Source organism: Lissotriton helveticus, chromosome 3_1 (assembly GCF_964261635.1).
Source record: "Lissotriton helveticus chromosome 3_1, aLisHel1.1, whole genome shotgun sequence".
NCBI lineage: Eukaryota > Metazoa > Chordata > Amphibia > Caudata > Salamandridae > Lissotriton > Lissotriton helveticus.
The window spans coordinates 1761381022-1761402423 of record NC_136061.1 but is presented as its reverse complement, the minus strand read 5'-3'; the positions used below and the strand labels follow the sequence as shown (position 1 = coordinate 1761402423).

Below are 21402 nucleotides of genomic sequence, written 5' to 3'. Positions count from 1 at the left end.
TGCCGGGCGGTGACGTGGGGAGGAGCAGGGTGGGGTTAGTAATCTATGGATTACGGAGGATTACAGGTAAGTAAACATATAAATAAATAAAACAAATTTTGTTGTGTGAACTGCATTGCATTATATTTATTTATATGTTTACTTACCCACATCCATTTACCACCCGGCGGGAAACGGCCAAGTGGAACGCTTCAACAGGGTGGTGATGGGATCAATCCAAGCGGCCATCTCAGACAACAAAGACTGGGAGAAGGACATATGGCACATGTTATGGGCATACAGGATCACTCCCACGGGCACTGGCTATAGCCCCTTCCAGTTATTGCGTGGCCGGGAACCATTCACCCAGGACAACCGAGTATGGAAAGAAAAAACGATAGTAAGCGAATGGTCCCCCGCAGTGGTGCGTGCCAACATAGAAAAAGCCCAGGCAGTATACACAAGACATTACAACGAGAGGAGGAATGTGCGTGACACAGAGCTCAAGGAAGGTGAATGGGTGAGAGTAAAGTTGCCCACACTACAAAGAAAGGGAGAGAGCAAATACAGCAAGCCCATGCAGGTGAAGGAAATTAAGGGTAGAGCGGCCAGATTGAGTGACGGTAACACATGGTCACAGGACCGCATGGCCAGATGTAATAAGATCCTAACTTGGGACCATGGAAGAGCAGGTGGAGAAGAAGAGAACGAGCTCGGGCAACAGGAACATCAGGAGAATGAACAAGCCCCGGGAGGAGGAGAACAACGACAAGCGGAAGCAAGGAGCATCGAGCAGGAAACAAGAGCAGATGAGAATGGCGGAGACAGACATGGACAAGGAGAGGCAAGAGGAAGCAGAAGGAACGGCGAGGAGGAGAACCACACCACCCCAGTAAGACAGACTTGGAGTGGCAGAGTGGTGGTGAAGCCCATGAGGTTCAGAGACTATGATCTGAGCGACGGACTGTAAGTTACAAATGTTTGTGTGGAAAAAAGGGAGATATGTAGAGACAGTCTAGTTGATGCACGTCACGTCGGCGACGTGACGTGTGGGCGGTCGGTGCCGGCTGCGCGCGCAGAGGCGTGTGAGTGGCGCGAAGAGCGCGTAGGCAGCCAGAGCAGAGCCGGAATAGGGTAGAGGCTCGGCGCTCTTTAGGGAGAATATAAATAAAACCAATTAACCATCTCCTGGCCTCAGAGTCCTTATTAGTGTATGCCTGCATCTCTACATAATCCTCCGTAATCCATAGATTACTACCCCGCCCTGCCCCTCCCCCTCCCCACGTCACCGCCTGGCATCTACTCCCACCACCGACCGCTACTGGTTCCTGGCCGACCCCCAGTGAGAGCCTCTCTGCCTACCTCCTGCACTTGAGCCCTCCAGCAGCCGCAGGAAGCACCTCGTTTGAGCATGCACATGGATCTTTTGATCTCATTGCTGCTAAAGGTTTATCATTTTGTGAGATGCTGCGTTACTGATGACCCCTGCAATTACAGTCTGCGTCACAGCGTGCACAGTTCACCATAGCTCGCAGCAGAGTGACACCCCTAGTCAGGCATAAATCACTTCAGGGGAAAAATTACATACTAAAAATTATATTTAGGAAAAAGACTGACACTGAGACAAATGATTTACTGGCGACAAGATACGAAGTCAATGAAATGAGGCAATTTAACATCTTCACAAGTGTTTCTGAGTTAATGGAAATGCTGCCAGGCTCCGATGAATCAAACAACAGCGCCTTCAGCTGCCATTCAATAAGCACCGCCTGCGCCTCGCGCCCCCTCTTGCTGCCCAGGTGGTGAAGGCGATGCAGCTATTGTCTCTCATTTCCCCTATCGTATGGTAACTATGTTAGCAGTAGCACCAGTGTTTTAAATGGGCCGGTACTCACCCGTACTGAGTACCGGCACTTCTCATTTTTACCGCTCTGAGTACTGGCAGTTCTCTGCTGCCAAGGAGAGTACCGGTACTCATCAAAGGTAGACTCATTGTTGCTTTGGCTCACGCGCAGGAACGAGGCTGTCTGACAACCAAAGTGTCTCTAGCCCAAAGTGAGCCACCTCTAAAAAATTCAGCAGGGATCACCTGCATAATGTCAGGTGTTCACCACCACGCTGTGTTTGACAGAGCTGGGTCCAATCAGGCCCTATGCTGTCAATCACATTCACACCATGGTGTGCATTTGTGCACACACTCGAATCCAGGCATCCCGCTGACAGCAGAAATAGCAGCAATTAAGAAAGCCACAGGAGATAAGGGGTGTAAAATGGCCTTTATCCCACCTGAGTCTTTTGTGTGAGTGTCTGTCTGCTTGTGTCTGGGTGTTTGCCTGCTTGTGTGTGCATGTTTGTGTGTGTGTGTGAGAGAAAAGCGAGTGAAAGAGGGAGAGAATCCAGATACTAGGGATGTATTTTAAAGGAGATTTTTGGAATGTTTTGTGTGAGCATTGCTGCTTATTTCTGTGAGTGCACACTCAAGAATATATAAGTATTCGGCCACATAGTAGAAGTGTCTTATATGTCTTGTCCTTAGCCCCACCCCAAACCCGGCCCACTTGCTACATTCATAGCTCAATTTAAGAGTACCTTTCACTTTTAAAGCACTGAGTAGCACCTCCCTTTAAACGAGTGTCCAGTGCTGTGGGGCAATGCTAACTTTGCTTTCCTCAATAAATGCATTCCTTGTGCACATACTGGTTCGAAGGCGAACAGTCCACACTGCCATGCTGGCATTTCCCCAGTAGGCGACAGGCTAGAGGCCTGCTTAGAGAGCAGAGTGGACTACCATGGTCAAACTGTGTCCATTTAAGACCCATGTTTGAGACATAATGCGGCTTCATGTTTCAGTTGGCCATTTACGGATGTTTTACCCATGACCGCCTGAATGGCATGCAGGAGTAGACAAGTAGTAAACTGTAATTTGGAAGAATCTATTTGCCTCTTGGACTTGCTAACTGCAGCCTGGATGTTTCCTCGACCTGTCGGATTGCCATTCTGTGTTTTTTCATAGGACGTTTTAGTTCACTAATTCAAAAGTCACATGCCACAACTGGATCCAGTTAAAACCAGTTGAAACCCATCAACTGTAATTTCATGGATGGTAAACTTAGTACATAGATTTATTAGATTCTGCTGTCCTTCGAGTCAGAGATGCTGCATGCTTTGGGCAGGATATTTCTGGTCGAGGTCGCATCCCAGGTCCCCCTTTTCTCAAAATGATGATCTGGACTTTGAATTTGTTGAATTATTTATTTCTGATGCCTCAAAACTTTAGCACATGATGAAATTATATATGCTCAGGGACACATTTAAGGCCAAATTTACTATAGTTTTTGGCAGACAGTCGCGCAACGCAAAAGAAAAGATAGAGTTAATTTACCATTTTAGAGGCCCACATGTGTTGCTCTGCTAACGACGCAACCTTTGGTGACTTAAAGCTTTAAGACCGCCTGTGTGTCTAATGCTTGTGTATAAAGTATGTACATCAAGTGTCATAAGACAAAATTGTCATTCCAGCTTTGATCATATATTTTAGTAAGAAAGTCCCCAGTGTCTCTAAGGTATGCTGGTAGTTCACGGACGTAGGTTTGGAGGAAATAATCTATGAGTCTGCTGGTGTTTTCAAATAGCCCTCCAATGGCGGATATGATCGGTCTGCCAGGGGGGGGGGGGCGCTCAGCGTCTTTATGGATCTTAGGTATAAAATATAGCTGTGGGATAATTGGGTAATCATTCCTTAAGAAATCCAGCTCTTGTTTCGATAGCAGTCCCACTCCTCTCCATTCATACAGTGCCTTGTGGAATTTTTCTTTTATTCCTATTGTACTTGTTGCGCTGATGCCGCTGTAGCACTCTCTGTCTTGCAATTGCATGTTTGCTTCTTGGTTGTACATCTCTAAAGGCCACAGGACTATGTTTCCGCCTTTATCTGACCATCTAACAACGATGTCTTGTCTCAATTTGATCTTATTTATTAGGTTGTTATATTCAGTCCTTTTGTTGTGATTTTTCTTGATGAACTCTTTGCTGCTGAATAACGATAGCTTTATTAGATCATTGATCACATTGTCTGAGAACATGTTGATTCCATCTTTGGGCAACAGCGGAGTGAACACTGATTGGCTTTAAATGGTGTTTGAACTCTTTCATATATGCGTATTTCAGATCTTATGGCTGTTTCCAATGGGATGTTTGACTAACCAGTTCTTCAACTTCCTGGGATGTTAAGTCCTTCAGTAGGCTCATGTCTGCCACACACGGCGTTCCTGACTGTACTTGTTCTATTTCAGGTTCTTTTTCATTCCAGTAAAATAAAAATAAAAATATATTATATATATAATAAATTTAAATATTCAAATATGTTTATTCTTTTACAATGATATTTTACACTACATTAACAGCAATAGTAGCTAAAATGTTGGATAGCAGAGGGGATACAATTACTATTCCCTCTCCAGGGAGTGCAGCAGTAGGGAAAGTGTTGGATAGCAGAGAGGTAAAAATTACTATTCCCACTCCACCGAGTGCACCAGTAGGGAAAGTTTTGGATAGCTAGGGGAATAATTTACTATTTCCACTCCACCAAGTACAACAGAAGGGAAAGTGTTGGATAGCGAAGGGGAATAATTTACTATTCCCACTCCAGTGAGTGCAACAGTAGGAAAATAGAAGATGAGGCTCACATTTTATTCTCTGTCCCCTGTATGCCGTTCCAAGGCAAAAATGGATTAAACCTCTGTGTAATAACCTGAGTATCAGGCATTACCGAGAGGCGAAACGTATAATGAGGAGGGATACATCACTTGTGGTTTTTTGTGTAGCCAAGTTTCTGTTTAATGTGATGATTATAAGAGATAAATCAGGGATGAAATTGTGATAATGGTTTAAATTGTTCTTTACATTATGAACATATTTTGTACCTGCGTTTTAAACCAATAGTACTGTTAAATGAATTCTCTCTGATGCTGTACTTAATAATGATGTTGCTGCTAGTCCCCTATTCTGTTTATTCTTAATGTTTTTTAATTGTAAATAGGAAGAGGGCCGTTTTGACCCTTTTTAAAAAAATGTATTAAACGGTATTAGTTTAATTCTGTCTTAGATGTTTTACTTTTTAAAAATACTTATTTATTGTACAAAATCTTTATAAAATTATTGTCGCTACGATTATGAACTGTCACTGGAATCACCCTTCCTATGTGTTAAAGTCAAGTGTCGATTATGTGTAAATGGTATGTTTTTACCCTTGTGCTTTCAAGGTCTAAATGACCGAAATAAAGTAACATAACATATGAAATGAAACACAATTTATACATTTACCAATTAATTCTTAATGGTTAACAAACAATTAATAACTAATTAAGAATAAATTATTCACCACAAGTAGCAAAACATAAATACTTAATTATTAATTATTAAAAATGATCAATTAATATTTAGAATTAAATTACTGCCCACCCTATTCCCCTATAAACCCACAACCCGCTCCTAAAGAAATAGCATAATTAATTTACTTAACAAATAATTAATAATAATTAACAACCAATTAATAACCAATTGATAAAAGAATTACAAAAATAAACAATATTAAATATATAAAAATTAATTAATAAATACTATTAATTAATTCATTACCCTATTCCCCTATAAACCCACACCTCGCTACAGAATAAAAATGCAAAATTTTATTAAAAATAATTACTAACTTCTACAAATTATTATTAAATTACTTCCCACCCTATTTCCCTATAAACCCAAAACCCGCTACGGAACTAAAACGCACAATTTACTTTACATTTTTTTAATAACTTCTAAAACTGTAATACATAAAAATAAATACAATACTTAATCAAAAATATAGAACACATACATTTAAAATAAATAATAAAGTACATAACACTATTATAAACCAATATTATTAACAACAACTCTTTTTACAAACGATATTACTGCCCTCAATATTTAAAAAACAATATTTCTTACCTTACCGTCGATATTCTGTTCCACGATATTCTTGCTGTCGATATTCTTGATATTCTTGTACCTCGATATTTACAACTCGATATTATGGTACTTCTAAATAAAAATCTCGATATTCTGTCTTTTCACCCTATAGAATATGTCTCCCCAGTCTTTTTCAGAGAGACTGCTGACGTTCTGCCTCCCATCGAAGTTGACCCAGGGTCCTATGTTTAGGAGGCAACTTTCATCAGGAAGTGATAGATTTCTGAAGTAAGTTTCTTGTCATCCATTTTGAGGAACATTCATTTTTCGAAAGGGGTCATAGGTCTGCTTGCGTTATGGTGCGTGTCTGGGCTGAGCATCCAGTGAGTGAGTTGGGTATGGCTGAACCTGTCATGCTCCACTAAAGAATATTGTAATTTAAGTGATGGGCCATTGTGATCGAAGAGGCATTACCTTCTTACAGCCACCTACCAACCAGCATTTGGCGATGCCCGATAATAACCTGGGAGGAAACTCCGGGCTTGCGAATAATGAGGTCATCAGAGGGGCGAATGAAGAGAGCCCAGCTGTGCTCACCACCCTGTCCTAGATTTGTAATTTTGGGTTAGTAACCAGGGATGAGTAGAGTGCCCAAGTTCTATGGAGTCGGGGGAGCCAGGCCTCCCTCCAGATGTGCGAGCCCGCCACCGTTTGGTCCATAAAGACCCAGTGCTTCTCCGTCATTGGGCGATTCCACTCTATCATATATCTAAATTGAGCTGCTTGGAAATACCGCAAGACATTCAGGACTCCTAGACCCCCTTCCAGCTTAGTGTGTTGCAGTAGTTGTTTCTGCAGTCTGAGTTTCATCTCTACACAAATGAAGCAATCTATTTCAGGTTGGAGCTGACTAAGCTCCCTGGCAGGGGGGGGGGGGAGCATCTGGAAAATGAAAAGGGCCCGGGGTAGCATGTTCATCTTCACCATGACTATCCTGCCTAGCCAAGATAGAGGAATGCGCAGCCACAATTCCAGGTCTTTACGGATTGAGGCTCTGAGTCTAGAGTAGTTGGTGTGCGTGATTCTTGGGAGGCCCCGGGCCAATACTATTCCTAGGTAGGGAAGATCAGCTTCTACCCATAAAAAATCATGCTGTGTAAGGCTTGCTCCATGACTGGTTGGATGGAAAGATTTAACATTTGTGATTTCAGCAGGTTTATCTTGAAGCCTGATGCATCCCTGAATGCATCCAGCTCTGAGATGATAGCAGGGAGTAAGGGGAGGGGCTGGGTGATTGAAAATATAATGTTGCCTGCGTAGAGCCTAATCAGATGTTGATCAGCTCCAAACTTAATGCCCACCCCGTTACGGTCATCTCTCAATCATTGAACGAAGGCTTCCATGTATAAAGCGAAGAGGAGCAGGGAAAGCGGGCAGCCCTTCCTTGTGCCTCGTTACATGCGGAACATGTCGGATCTCACTCCATTGACCGGAACAGTTGCACTGGGCACGCTGTATATACAGTGTACCCAGATCATAAAATGCTCACCCACCCCAAAGCACCTAAGAGTTGCAAATAGATAAGGCAAGTGCGCTCTATTCAATGCTGTCTCCGCATCTATAGCCAGTAAGAGGGCTTCTTCCCGGGAGCGCTGAAATTTGTCGATGAGGTGACACACACGTTTGGTGTTGTCCCCACACTGACCCGAGGGGAAATACCCGACCTGGTCAGGGTCAATCAGGCCAGGCACCAGAGGATTGAGGGGGTGCGCCAAGATGCTAGCAAACAGTTTTGCATCCACATTAAGCAAGGATATCGGGCATTAGGAGCTGCATTGCTGGGGATCTTTCCTGGGTTTTGGGATTACCGATATAGAAGCTTGCAGCATAGATTTAGTCAGCGTTCTAGTCTCTGCGAAGGAATTAAAAAGGCGATTCAGCAGAGGCAGTTATTCAGAGCAAAACGTCTTGTAAAAAAATGAGCTGTACCTGTCCGGGCCCAGTGACTTCATGGGTTTCAGCCTTGCGATCGCAGAGATCACCTTATCTATTCTGATGGGCTGATCAAGTGTCCCTGATTCAAGAGGTTGAAGCGGGGTGATCGCCGCAGACTGGGCATAAAGCCGAGGGTCAGAGTTTGCTATGTGGTCTCGTTTGTACAGATTAGCATAAAACGGCTGGAATTCTGCTGCAATGTCAAGGGCATCAGATGTCATCAGACCAGATCGCATATGAATAGCTTTGACTGCGTTTGCATGCTGCTTGCTACGTAGGCAATGGGCTAGTCTCTGACCCCTTTATTAGTCCCTACATGAAATTTGTGTTTGAGATGAAGCATGGCATATTCCGCTCTGTCAAAAACAAGGCGCTTAAGTTGAAGTCGCTCCTGTTCCAGCTTGCGCCACATTTGGGGAGCTCCTGTGTGCTTGTGAATGGACTAGAGTTCTAGCACCGATTTACCCAACTCCTCCCCATTATCCTTCCAGGCCTTATTATCATGAGTCGCTTTCACTATAAAAGCACATCTGACAACCACTATGAGGGCCTCCCAGACTGAGGAAAGAGGAACCTTACCAAAATCATTAACTTCTAGGTAGTTAATGATCGTTTGCCTGATTGAGGACACAACGTCAGGGGAGTGCAACAGTATCTCATGCAGGCACCAGGGTGGTTTCTGAGAGGAGGGGTGTGAGTTGTAAAGGTGAGTGTGATTGCTGTGTTGTCGGATAGGGAGTGAGGCTCAATGGAAGAGTCTGTTGTTTGTGCCTATGCCGAAGGATAGGCTAGGAAATGGGTTCATACCCTTTGGCCACGATGGCGAAAGACAGTTCATCAGGTCATATACAGAATTAATGTTGAGAATACTTTGGGATACAAAGTCATATTGTGACTAATGCAAAAATGAGCCATGTATGAATTATGCTTGACAAATTGCAATTCTACAACCATGTACCCTTTATTCTCCCTTTTGTCTTTCCACAGAGACCATACTAGGTCATTTTTCATGACAACTTTTCATGATAACGCCTCACTAAGGGCCAACTCAAGCCCAGAGGCAAAACCTAGCAGCCAATTTTTGCTGTTAAGATTTAGGACCATAGGCATTTTACATTTAGTTTAGAATTGAGCATTTTTGTAGGGATCAACAGAGATCCTGATGAGTAGGCAGGAGGGGTCTGCCTATGAAACATGTCATGTCGACAAAGTAGACTACACTTGTGATTCTACTTACTAACCCCCTTTTTAATGTTCCCAGCTTGCGAAGCCATTAAAATAAATTTTTTCGACTAGCCAGGGAATTTTTACCTTTTTTTACACCACTATTCACGTAAACAGGTCCCTACACTCCCTAACACATATCACTATCCTTATCACATCACATAGCCTATTGTCAAATAATATAAGTGCTCCCGTGTCACTCGTAGGTTGAAGCACGCCCCACCCCGTAGAGGGACGGGAAGACCCCAATGATGGGCGAATGACACTATGGGATTCATAGTGTGTGAGGGGTATTTTAAAAACACACAGTGCCCTCATTCTGCCACCCGCAGAGAGGCCTAATTTTCACATTGTAGTTTTTCACAAGTTTAGAGAATATCACTTAAAATTAGTCACCACTCACATTGATAGAATCCTATTGTTTACAAGTCTAGGAAATGGTCTAGTCATTCATAGGGGTTGTGTGCTGTGGAATAAAACCTGTAGTCTCAATTTTTGGGGTGTTGAAGGCGCCACACATCGCGTAGCCCACAGTCAGTTATCCAGGTCAGTCCCTCTGGGGAGAAGGCCCTTGCCTGTCCTGTCAGTTGTCCAGAACGGTCCCACCCCCGTCCATGACTAAGTTAAAGTCTCCACCCACAAAGAAAACCTGATCCGGGTTTGAAGAACCCCTGCGAGTGCCTCCATAATACATTTCTCCTGACATTCTTTGGGGGCATATTGGGAAGCTGTTGTGAAGTGAAGCATGCATACTTGCACCCAGATGGCCAATAAGCTACCCTTAATCTCAAAACAAGTACCTTAGATAGTCCCCGGAAAGTGAATGGAGATGATAACTGCCCCCCCCTCTTTACCCCCTCCGAACGACCAGAACTGCCGTGGGAATCTCTTATTCTGCATTGTATGAGTGTCTTGAACTAGCAAATGCATTTCCTGAAGCAAACACATATCCCATTGTGAGTGTTCTAAAAAGGAAAGTATTGCAGATCTTTTAATGGGATTGTTAAGGCCTTTTACATTAAGACTAAGTAGTTTGACCTCCATAGTACAAATGGTGGTGGAAACTAGACGAGCAGAAGTGGGGGGCCCAGGATGCTAGCTGCGCCGTGCAGGAGAGCCAGATATGCAGGGTGCGGTCGCAGAGATGCACAGATACATCGCTAGGCCCATAAGTAGTCAGTGGAAAGGAAAGCCTTGTAACGATACCCAAGCCCCAAACAAGCAACAAAAAACTAAAATAAACAAATAGTCCATGAAGTCCTTTGTGACTTGGAAGTCTGGATCCATGGGGGTTACCAGGGCAGAGCGGGCTAACACTGTTCGAGATGAGTTAACGCCTCCGTCACCACCCCTGTGTCAGCAACCCCCCTGCCAATGCACAGTACCTTATGAGGGGGGATCAGCATTTAAGTCTCCGCTGGAGATGGAGTGCTGCACCTCTGATCTCTCTTTTGCCAGGGTCCGGCCGATAGGGCGCAGGCCTCAGACACCTCCGGGCCCTGCGGCCATTCCTGTCCAGGAACCTCCCCTCCTGAGAAGCATCAGATGGTGCGATCTTGAGGATTTTATTAGCCTCTGATAAATAGTGTAATTGGTGATAATTGCCATTCAGTTGGAAAATAGGGTGAAATCGGTGGCCCCAGGTGTAGGAAATGCTCTGAGAGCAGAGGTGACCTGTGACCGGGCAGTATTCTTTCTGTTTCAGTAGAGTAGATGCTGCCAGGTCTTGAAACTGTTGGAGGGAATGGCTCTGAAATTGTATCTTCTGGTCCAATTGGAACACCTTGAGGATTGCTTCCTTCTCCGTAAAGTTGTAGACACAAACCAGGATGTCCGCAGGTGGGCGGGGAGATGTCTTGGGAGGCCAACCCTATGAAATCTATCTAACTTGATGCTACTCGACGTATTGTCTCCCAGTATGCTTCTGAACAAGGCTGGACATAGCCCTACAGATCCGTCCCTCAGATCCCGTGGGGGCTGCCCTAAGGCGAATGCTGTTTCTTCGCAACCTATTTTCATGGTCTTCGGCGTGACTCTGGAGTTCTAACTGCTGATCTTGTAGGCGAATGATCTCCTGTTGTAGAGCTTCAATTTCTGCATCTCTAGTTAGGGAGCCGTCTTCCAGGACTTTCACTCCCTCTCCCACCTCGTCGATGTCTCGGGGTGCCTAACTGTACTCCAGCATGAGATCCTTTTTAACTGTCTGCAGATCCTCCTGCAATGATGCAAATAGTGCTTCCAGGAATTCGCGTATTACTGAGCCGTCCATGCTCTTGTCTCCACCCGGACGTTTAGTGTCTTCCATTGGTGCTTTCTCTTGTTGGGAGTCTATCTTGCCTTTAGTCAAAATTCCCTTGACGGAGCTATCTTCTTTGCCTTTTGTTGAGGCCCTGGTTCCGCACCCTTGCTTCGGGAAAGCATAGGCAACAAGAGGCGTGTGGGCACAACCAGATTATCTACTGCGGTATCTGCCAGTGCAGAGTCTGGTTCCCTCCAGGACCAGAGCGCAGGCAGCTGCTGCCTCCCAGTTCAGCCTCGTGTTCTGAGGGCAGTCCACAGTAAGCATGGGCGGATCTAGCGGATCTCGCGTACGCGAACTTGCGGATTTACGGATTCGCAATCCGCGAAGATCCGCGAACTCTAGCGGATTTTCCAGTTTTTTGTGTTGGCGCGCGTTCGCGCCGATTTTGGGACAAGTTCGCAATTGCGAACTTACTTTTCGGCTCGCAACGGCCGCGACTATGTTGTTTCTACGTCTGGTTTATCATCACAGGTTCACAGCACCCTCTGTTTCACCACTGCCACCCTCTGGGACACCCATGCCACCCTCTGGTACATCCTCACTGCCACCCATTAGGTTTATTTATCACTGTAGATTATGGTGGTTGAAAAAAGCAAGCACACCTGCCCTTCTTCAACTACCATCAATTAATTTGTGTTTCATTAATGTGTCAGTAATTTTGAAAGTTCCAGTCTGGCTGGCACCTGCTTCCTTCCTTATCTGTAATTTGCTTTTTGTTGCAGTGAAAAAAAATTTTCACAGGACCTTTATGGTCTACTTGTAGCTATTCTATGAGCCTGCTGTTTGGGTCATAGCAGGGTCATAGAATAGTTGCAAACTCTGGAGGGGCCCATCAGGAAGCACTACCTTGAATGTTACTAATGTTAAGTTTGAACTTTTGCACCTGCTCATTGCTTTCAGTTTAGCTAAAATCGTTTTTTTCTGCAATTTTGCGCGTTTTTTGGGGCGCGAATCCGTGCGAGATCGATTTCGGAAGCCGCGAATACGTGCGAATACAAAAGTGTTTTTTTTGCGACGTGTATGTTCGCGTGATCTTGCGCGTGTTCGCGAGGCGCTTCTAGCTATACGTTTGCCAAGTTACCCTATCGGTCGTACACGGGCGCGGCCATCTTGTTGGCGTGACGTAATTCCGTTTCCGGCCGCTATGTGTAATCTCGCAAAGTGTGCTGCTCGCTAGTACAATTTCGCGGTACTCGCAAGGAAAATCTCGCGCGAACTTACCCATGCGGTCGTGAACGGGCGCGGCCATCTTGTTTCTCATTCATTGCTATGGTTCTGGGCATGCTTTCTCTATCCTCTCTCAATCTCTGCCATCCTTTGCTTGTTTGAAGTTTTTTTGATCTAATTTTACTTATTATCTATCCCTCTATTTTTCTAGCTCTATATTTTTGTGTTTTCTGCAGCTTTTAGTTACTTTTAAACTACTTTTTTAAACTCTTTTCTTTTCTTCTTCACTATTCTATTTCTTGTTTATCATTTAACTCTATTTCTGCCCAGACCATGGTAAAGGGAGCCGGGAAGCACCCTGAGAAGGGGAAGGGTCCCGTACCCCGTGCCCGGCTCCCGTGCGGGCGTTTAAGGGGGGAGCAAGTGGTCCCGAGGGAGATCTTCAGCGCGGAGGAAGTGGCGGCACTGATCTTCCACGTCCAGCGCCGCCTCCCCAAGACGATCCTGGGAGGCGGCAAGATCGCGACTGGCTATGGCATCCGGGAGCGTCGCAAGCGGTGGGAGAAGGTGTGCCGGGCCATGTACAAGATCTCTGGGGTCCGGCGCACATATAACCAGGCCACCCACCGCTGGACCGATGTCATGGACCGGGAGCGGGACTTGCTGGACGCGCTCGGCGTAGAGGTCCCCGGGCTTGGTGAGTAGTAGTAGTAGTACATTTACTACTCTGTTTTATCCTGCTCTGTTATTTGCAAATCTTTGTTCTTTACCAACAGCAATAATGCTGCCGATTACATTGAGGTAAATTATATTTCAAAATCTTCTATGCATTTCAGGTGCACTGCTCTCCTTCTCAGTAGCCTTGCTTGCTACTATGCTTCTTTGTTTTGTATGTTGTGTTCAGAAGCATTTCATTGGCCTGAGAAATTATGTATGAGTGTAGTGTAAAGATAAGAACTGCGTAATGCTAGACACTAAGGGTCATATTTTCAATTACCGGCGCATCCCTGCAAAGTAGCAGGGATGCGGCAGTAATTGTGTGCCATGCCACCACCACCCATTGGCCCAAAACGTCACAGAAGCCTTACGCATCTGTGCCGTAAAGGCAGCGCATTGCTGGAGTTGCGTGCCAACGATGGCGCAGCTCCAGCAATGCTCTGGGGTACCCTATCTCCCCAATGCTGCATCAAGCCGTACGTCGGCTTCAAGCGCGCAGGGTTTGAGTCATGCATCATTGTCCTAAAAGTGACTGATTGACATCTTGTCGATTTCCCTCAGCCACTTTTAGGATTCGTTCCTGCGCAGGTACGCCCTCCCTTGCGCCGGAACGCCCCCTGATGGCGCAGGGCTTTACAACGTGATGCATCGCCCATATGCCCATATGTGTTTTTTTTTAATATATACGCCGCACCAACACCATGGCGAGTCTTTTGTTCTGCCGCTGCGTCACAAAAGGCACGCAACAATGGAGGAAAATGAGCCGCAAGGGACTTCTAAATCAGCCCCAACAGACTGAAGTCCAGTCCTTCCTTTAGACACATGGCTATAAGAAGAAATAGTGGCGGTGGTGGGTGGATTGATAGTTTGAGTATTCACTGATCTGCAAGCAGGATGGACTTTGTCTGTCACTTCGCGTGCTGCGGACTGCTGCCTGCAGTGCCAGGCCTAGGCAAACCTCTTTAGTAGTCTGTTTATTGAGTTACATAGGAACTTTCTAAGTCAACGTTCCGCAAATCAGGCAATACGAATAACGTAGTATACCACATAAGATAGATCCCGTGGAATAGTTGTCTATCTATTTGCTATTTCTCCAAAATATTTAGTTATTGTTCTTTTGAAATGTTTGATTTGGTTGAAAAATCTCATCCATGTTTTCTGGTCTTTCTTTCTTTCATGTTGTACATCAGCTCCCCCCAAGGGCAAGAGGAGGACACAGGAGGAGGGTGCTGAGGATGCAGGCCAGGATCGGGCAGGCGAGGGCTCCTTTGCTGGCCCCAGTAAGTTTACATTTTAATAAAGAGTACCTATTTTTTCCTAGCGTTCCTCATTCGATTTTTTCTAAATCGTCTTTGATCTTCTTGTAGACTGGATATAAATTCTTATCCTGCCTCGAATATGACTCCCTGTGGTATTACTAGACTATTCTTATTAGTCTGTCTGTGTAGCTAACTAAGATTGGACATTTGGCAATTCCATTGGACTCCCATTCTATTCAGCAATAGCTCTATGCACTGTCTCCTTACTGACTAGATAGTGTGGCAGAGTCATTCAGCTCCCGAAGTCACCGATTATAGATCCCCAATGATCTCTAGATTATCGTACGCAGGACAAGAGAGTAGTACGGAGTCACAGCACAGTCAAGAAGTGTCAGAGGCACTCATGCTTGCAAAAATTCCAAAACCTTTAGCTCATCCACTCTAGTCTGGAGGAACAAAAACCACAGAGTCTATTTAAGTTTAAAAGCTTTATTAAAAGTAAACACATTTATTAAAATCTACTTTGTCATAAAACTATTTAACTGAAAACGGAAAAGTGGTTAGTGCTGACGATTAATTGGACACATTTCTTGTGGTCGAGCCGAGCTCTCACCTGGTTTGAACTTGATCCTGGTCGTGTTCTTAGGAGTCAAGCTTCTGTCTGTTAGGAGAAAAAGTGGTCCGTGTTAAAAATCAAAAGCAAGCATTCATCAGTTGTGCATAAAAGTGCAGCAAGACAACAGCCTTCCCTGGAAAATGGGACATTTTTACTATGGAGTAGACAGTCACAAATTATTACATTGTATTCTGTTTTTTTAACATTTCTCCTAGACCAAATATTATATAGTAGTGAGTGGTGTATTCTAACATTCTTAAATGTACTTTGTAGGTGTAACATCTGGTGACGGGGCCAGCGCGGAGGTGGCTGTGTTGGGCGAGGACTCGGAGGCCTCTGGGGAGGAGGCGGTGCAAGAGCCGGCGGACGGTCCTGTGGGGGATCAAACGGTGGTGGCGGAAACAGGTAAGCTATATATTCCTTACTTATTGAGATTGAAGACTGCATAGTGTGCTTTCTGCACGGGTGTATTACAATTACAAATCAACCAGGTAGTAGCCTCCTCGAAATGTACTTCGACTTAGCTGTGAAGTTTTTGGTGAGAAGAATCCCAATAAGTTCTTAGACGAACGTGATGGATGGGATGAACGAAAAGGGAAAGAAGGGTGTAAGTAAGTGGGACGCGAACTTGTATGATGGCTGGCAAAGAAGAACGATATGTGTTTGCTTGGCCCCCGAGGTGGCTGGGAAGGAAAGAATATGGTATGGTGCATGGCTGGGTCAATGATGAAGCAAGGATGGGTGGAAGGACAGCAGCCTGGGTGGGTGAAACAGAAACTGTATGTGTGCGTATACTTTGACTGAATGGATGCCTGGAGCATGGTATTCTCTGACTCTTAGATAGCACATGTGTATCTAGAGAGAGTAGATGGTCGCCAGGTGAAGTAAGTGTTACCTTGAAGAGCATGTACCACCGCACCCGCACGTCCGTTCCAGTGCAGGGAAGGCAAGGAAAAGAAATTGTAAATGTGTCCAATACTACCATGAATAGTAGCAGTACTTTGTACTGTGTTTGCAATCACAGCATATATCTGGTTATTACGGTGGACACTCCGTACCTCTCTTAATAACTTTAGTTTACTTGTAGTACGTCATTCATGTGTGGGTGTATCACTGTTCACTCAATATTAAGCAAAGCACCTAAAGTCATGTTAGAGCAAGGATGCAGAAGTGGGAGGTTACATAGATACTGTCCTCAATAGTTATGTACTGTGCTTTCAATTTGCTACTTGTACTCTGTGACCCAACTTTCGGCTCAATCACTTTGTGTTATTAATAAGGAGCATTGGTTACAGACTATGTCTTTCTTTCTTCATATAGTTGCTCCTTCCAAATCAACAACAAGGAGGGAGCAGGCTAGATTGGCCCGGCAACGGAGGCTGGAGGCCACTGTCGCCGAATATCGGCGGCTGGTGGCCCTGGAGGAGGAGGAGGACACGCAGTCGAGCGGGGCAACAACGACATCCTCGACTGTGACCACTGCATCCTCCTCCGTGACTAAGCCAGCGCGACCGAGCCGGGCTAAGAAAGACGACCGCCACCGCCAAGCAACCGAAATACCAGCTGCCCCCTACAGGAGCTGCAAGGAACGCCAACGCCGCCTACGAGTCCGCATGTCCAACCTGGAGCAGGAGGTCCTGAAGTATAAGAACTTGGTTAAGGGCCTCCGCTCCGAGCTTGCCACCCTCCGCAAGGAGTATGATGCCCATGCCGCATCATGCACCAGCACCAGCACCCTCCAGTAGTGGAGTGTCCCTTGCCCTTTTTTTATAGACTTTTGGGGGGTGGGATTTGGGAGTTGGGATCGTTTTGGGACGTTTCAAAGACAATCGTTGGGGTTAGGGTGGGTGAGGGAGATTATTTTGTTAGGGCTAAATAAATATATTTTTAAACTTTATCTGACCATACCTGTTTTTTACTGCTTTTCAGTCTGGTGGGTGGGGGGCGGGGGTGTAACAGTAACTTTGTTTTCCTGAACAGTCGTAGGACTTTAGTAGTACAACCGTCAATCTCTTGTCTACTCCGAAATAATACTCCATTATACTACCTCCCACCAAACGCTTATCTTACCTGTAATTTGTGTTAGAAATTAGGGCTAGGCCCAGGGCTGGCTCCAGGTGAAATGGGGATTAACGTTGTCAATCCTGGGGGGGTGACATTTCCTCATTGCGGTGGTACTAGTGGTGTGACACAGTGGCAGTTGCATGCCTATGGAAAAAAAGAAAACGAAACCTTGTTTGTCCTTACTGTAGCATTACAACGGTTACGGTACGATCGAGAAAATAGCAGGTGACAGTACACTAGAACAGTGCCATAATGTAGCCTAACAAATGGTAAAGTATTTGCTTGCAAGTATAACTAGTACTTGCGTTGAATTTATTTGACATTGGCTACTACTACTAGAAGATATAGTACTGAAGCTGAGTAAGTCTAGAAGATATCCTCGTATTCCTTCACCAGCCTGTTGCTATGACCTTATCCTCCCCAGCAAGTGTGTGGAATTATTGATGTCATTTTAGTCAGACATCAAGCAAAACAACACAGCCCGGGGGAAGAGGGTTAGGGTTTGTAAAATGGATGGGAATGGGGGTTTCTTTTTGGGTAGGTTTTGTTGAGAGAAGAAAAAAAAAAGCAGAGCATGGACAAACAATAATTGAAGATACAGACAATCTTTGGTTACAAAGTAAAGGTAAGCACATGCAGTCACACTCATAGAATAAAAGACAACAATGGATACTGTATCTGTATTGCGTATGTTGTTGGAGTTGTCCTGTTGAATTTGGTAAGTAAGTTGCATGCAGCAAACAATTCCTCTTATTGGCGGCACTCCTCCATTCCAGCTGACGTTCGTCCATCAATGTGGTGACCACTGACAGAAGACACCCTGTCCACTGCCTGCCTGGCGGATGTTGACTGAGACCCGGCCTGTAATTATTGAACGGAAAACAGGAAGTGCTATTACAATACCACTGATAAATAAATAAAAGGTATGTACGCTGTGTGGTTCAAAAAGTGACACTTTGATTTCCCTAATAGACAGTACAATATTTTTGAAATTGCGTGCTCTGTCTGAGTCACCTTTTTAAGGATAAATAAGTATGGCCAAAATATTATAGCGGATCTTTCCCCTCAAGGTAGGTGTACTGTAAACTGTGTTTTAGAACAAAATTTGACCTTCCCAGCAATGCTCCCACCAAGACCCTTACTAAAGCCAGTCGCAAAAATGTAGAAGAACCCCAATCAGATCTCCAAAAACGATGCCTAGCAGAAAAATGGTTACAAAACGTACTTTGAAAGTAACAGTAGGCCCAAATACAGGCCGTGGATTGTATTCAAACCCCAGGCAAGACCCGCCAACCCACCCGCAAAAAAACACCCGACAACACCCCCAAACAGCGAAAAAGCTAAATCTCATACTTACAATGTCTCTCGGCCTTCGGTCCAAACGCGGCGCTGTGCAGCTAGGTCATCATCATCATCAATCATCATAACTCCTGTTTTCCACCACGGATTTCCTGAAAAGCAAATGCAATCAAGATTAGACTGTCGCAGCAGTGCTTCGACAGAGACCCCGGCCGCAACCCACCCACGAACAGCAGGAAGCCCCCCAAAACGCTACATTGAGCAAGATGTCAGAAGAAATAGCAAAAAAAAGGCTGTTCCTTATGGATTTTGTCCAAAACACTTCTATCCGGTATTAGACCTTCCCAGGAATGCCCCAGGCAAGACCCGCCAACCCACCCGCAAAAAAACACCCGACAACACCCCCAAACAGCGAAAAAGCTAAATCTCATACTTACAATGTCTCTCGGCCTTCGGTCCAAACGCGGCGCTGTGCAGCTAGGTCATCATCATCATCAATCATCATAACTCCTGTTTTCCACCATGGATTTCCTGAAAAGCAAATGCAATCAAGATTAGACTGTCGCAGCAGTGCTTCGACAAGACAGAGACCCCGGCCGCAACCCACCCACGAACAGCAGGAAGCCCCCCAAAACGCTACATTGAGCAAGATGTCAGAAGAAATAGCAAAAAAAAGGCTGTTCCTTATGGATTTTGTCCAAAACACTTCTATCCGGTATTAGACCTTCCCAGGAATGCCCCAGGCAAGACCCGCCAACCCACCCGCAAAAAAGCACCCGACAACACCCCCAAACAGCGAAAAAGCTAAATCTCATACTTACAATATCTCTCGGCCTTCGGTCCAAATGCGGCGCTGTTCAGCTAGGTCATCATCATCAATCATCATAACTCCTGTTTTCCACCACGGATTTCCTGAAAAGCAAATGCAATCAAGATTAGAATGTCGCATCAGTGCTTCGACAGACACCAAAAATTACCCACAAACACCCGGAACCCCGCCAAAGAGCACCTCAAAGGCAAGCAAGTCAGCAAAAACGGCAAGAAATTTCCACCTCATATTTGGTCCAAAACACTTTTGTCCATTATTAGAGCTTCACAGCAATGGGCCCAAATCCGTCAACTCACCCGCAAAGAAGTACAACACCCCCACAAGTGCTGAGTCTTTCTTCATTGGGCGTAATCCAGCACTCTGCTTGGAGGGAAATCGCAGTCTGGAGGAGGAGGATAGAGGAGCATGTTCTTCAGAACTTGTGAACCTGAGGAATGTAGACTGCGGCACCTTCAAATCAATAAGCAAACAAGTGAAGACAGTTCTGATGATGGTCTTGTTTTTGGGATTAGGTGATTAAAGTTTGAATTAAATTAACTGTGCAAAACAAAGAAAGAGAGACACAAAGCACACCGGAATAAAAGTGAATAAGGACGAAAAAGAAAGTTCTTGATTGATTGTCTCATTTTCACGGCTCGGTGTCAGGGAATAAGAACAAGATTTCGTCATCATACTCTGCGAATTCAGGCTGGATGAGGTCAGTGCCACCGAACAGAGAACAAATCCCCTCATCTACGTTGCCGTCCTCCTCGTCTTCATGCGGCGTGCTTTCTCGTACTTTGTAATCTGGTGGTATGAGGTGCTGATTCATCTTGATCATTGTCAGCCGCTCCACATTTTTGGGCGAGAGGCGGCTCCGTTTGGGAGTTACAATGCCACCAGCAGCACTGAAAACACGTTCAGAAGACACACTTGCGAGTGGGCAAGACAAATAGTTTATAGCCAGGTTGAAGAGCTGTGGCCACAATTGTTTTTTGCCATGCCAATACTGCAATGGCTCATCATTAAGAAAGACCACTGTTGAGTCATTCAGATAGTCCTGCACCATCGACTCAAGGTCAGCAACGGTTCCTCCACTTTGCTTACTTTTTGCTGTGGCTGTGACATTTTTTCGAGAACCATACCCAAGCAAACTTAGCCAATCCTCTACAACAGCCACTGTTTTTGTTGTGTGTGGTGCAGATGATCCAGTTGCCGGTGTCTTTAACGGCTGAGAGGTCACTTGTGCCCCAGCCACAGGTGCAGAAGTGGATTCTTGTGACTGGGGATGGCCTGCTGATGCTGATGCTGATGTACTGGCTTCTCCTTCAATAACCTGCCGTTCTTTTTCAAACCTCTTGGCTGACCAGGCTAACCAATGTTTGTACTTTTGAACATCTGCATCAGCAAAAGGAAAGAATGCTTCGCCTGCCAGCGCCTTTTTGTAGCGTGGATCCAGAATAGTAGCACAAATGTAATGCTGATCTGACTTGATCTTTTGAAGACGTTCATCACCACGTAGGCGCTCTAATAATTTCTCAGACAAAATGAAATGGTCTTTTTTTTTCATCTTTTTCAAACTCAGAAGACACCGCCATCAGTTGGTGCTCCAGCATGCACAACAATGGGATAGCTTTTCCCAAATTACAGTCCTCCTGGCTGACTGCACGCGTGAAGAACTCAAAAGGACGAAGCATGTCTGTCAGGCTTTTAACTATGTCCCATTGCGCCGCACTCATCCGCAGGTCCTCCTTCTGAGATGTACCCTCTGTGAAGAAATAGTGATCGAGTACCGTATACTGCTCATACAGACGCTCAAGCATGTAGAAGGTTGAGTTCCAACGTGTTGCCACCTCCTGGATGAGTGCTTTCACTGGCATTCCACGTATAAATAGCAGTCTCCGCAGATGCTTCCGGGCCTTAAAAGAATGGCTGAAATGGTTGCACATTTTGCGGCAGGTGGCCATTACCTCGAACGCTGTACTGTCTTTATCACTCAAGAATTTTTGAACTACCAGGTTGATAC

General features: G+C 45.2%; 1 long non-coding RNA gene across 1 annotated transcript in view; it reads left to right on the top strand.

Annotated features, from left to right (window-relative positions):
• Positions 1-14541, top strand: part of LOC144825122 (uncharacterized) — a 657153-nt gene extending 642612 nt beyond the window's left edge. Inside the window, exon 3 of the long non-coding RNA XR_013609287.1 lies at positions 14521-14541. This is a non-coding gene — a long non-coding RNA (uncharacterized LOC144825122). The remainder of the gene's footprint in view (positions 1-14520) is intronic.
• Positions 14542-21402: the final 6861 nt, after the last annotated feature.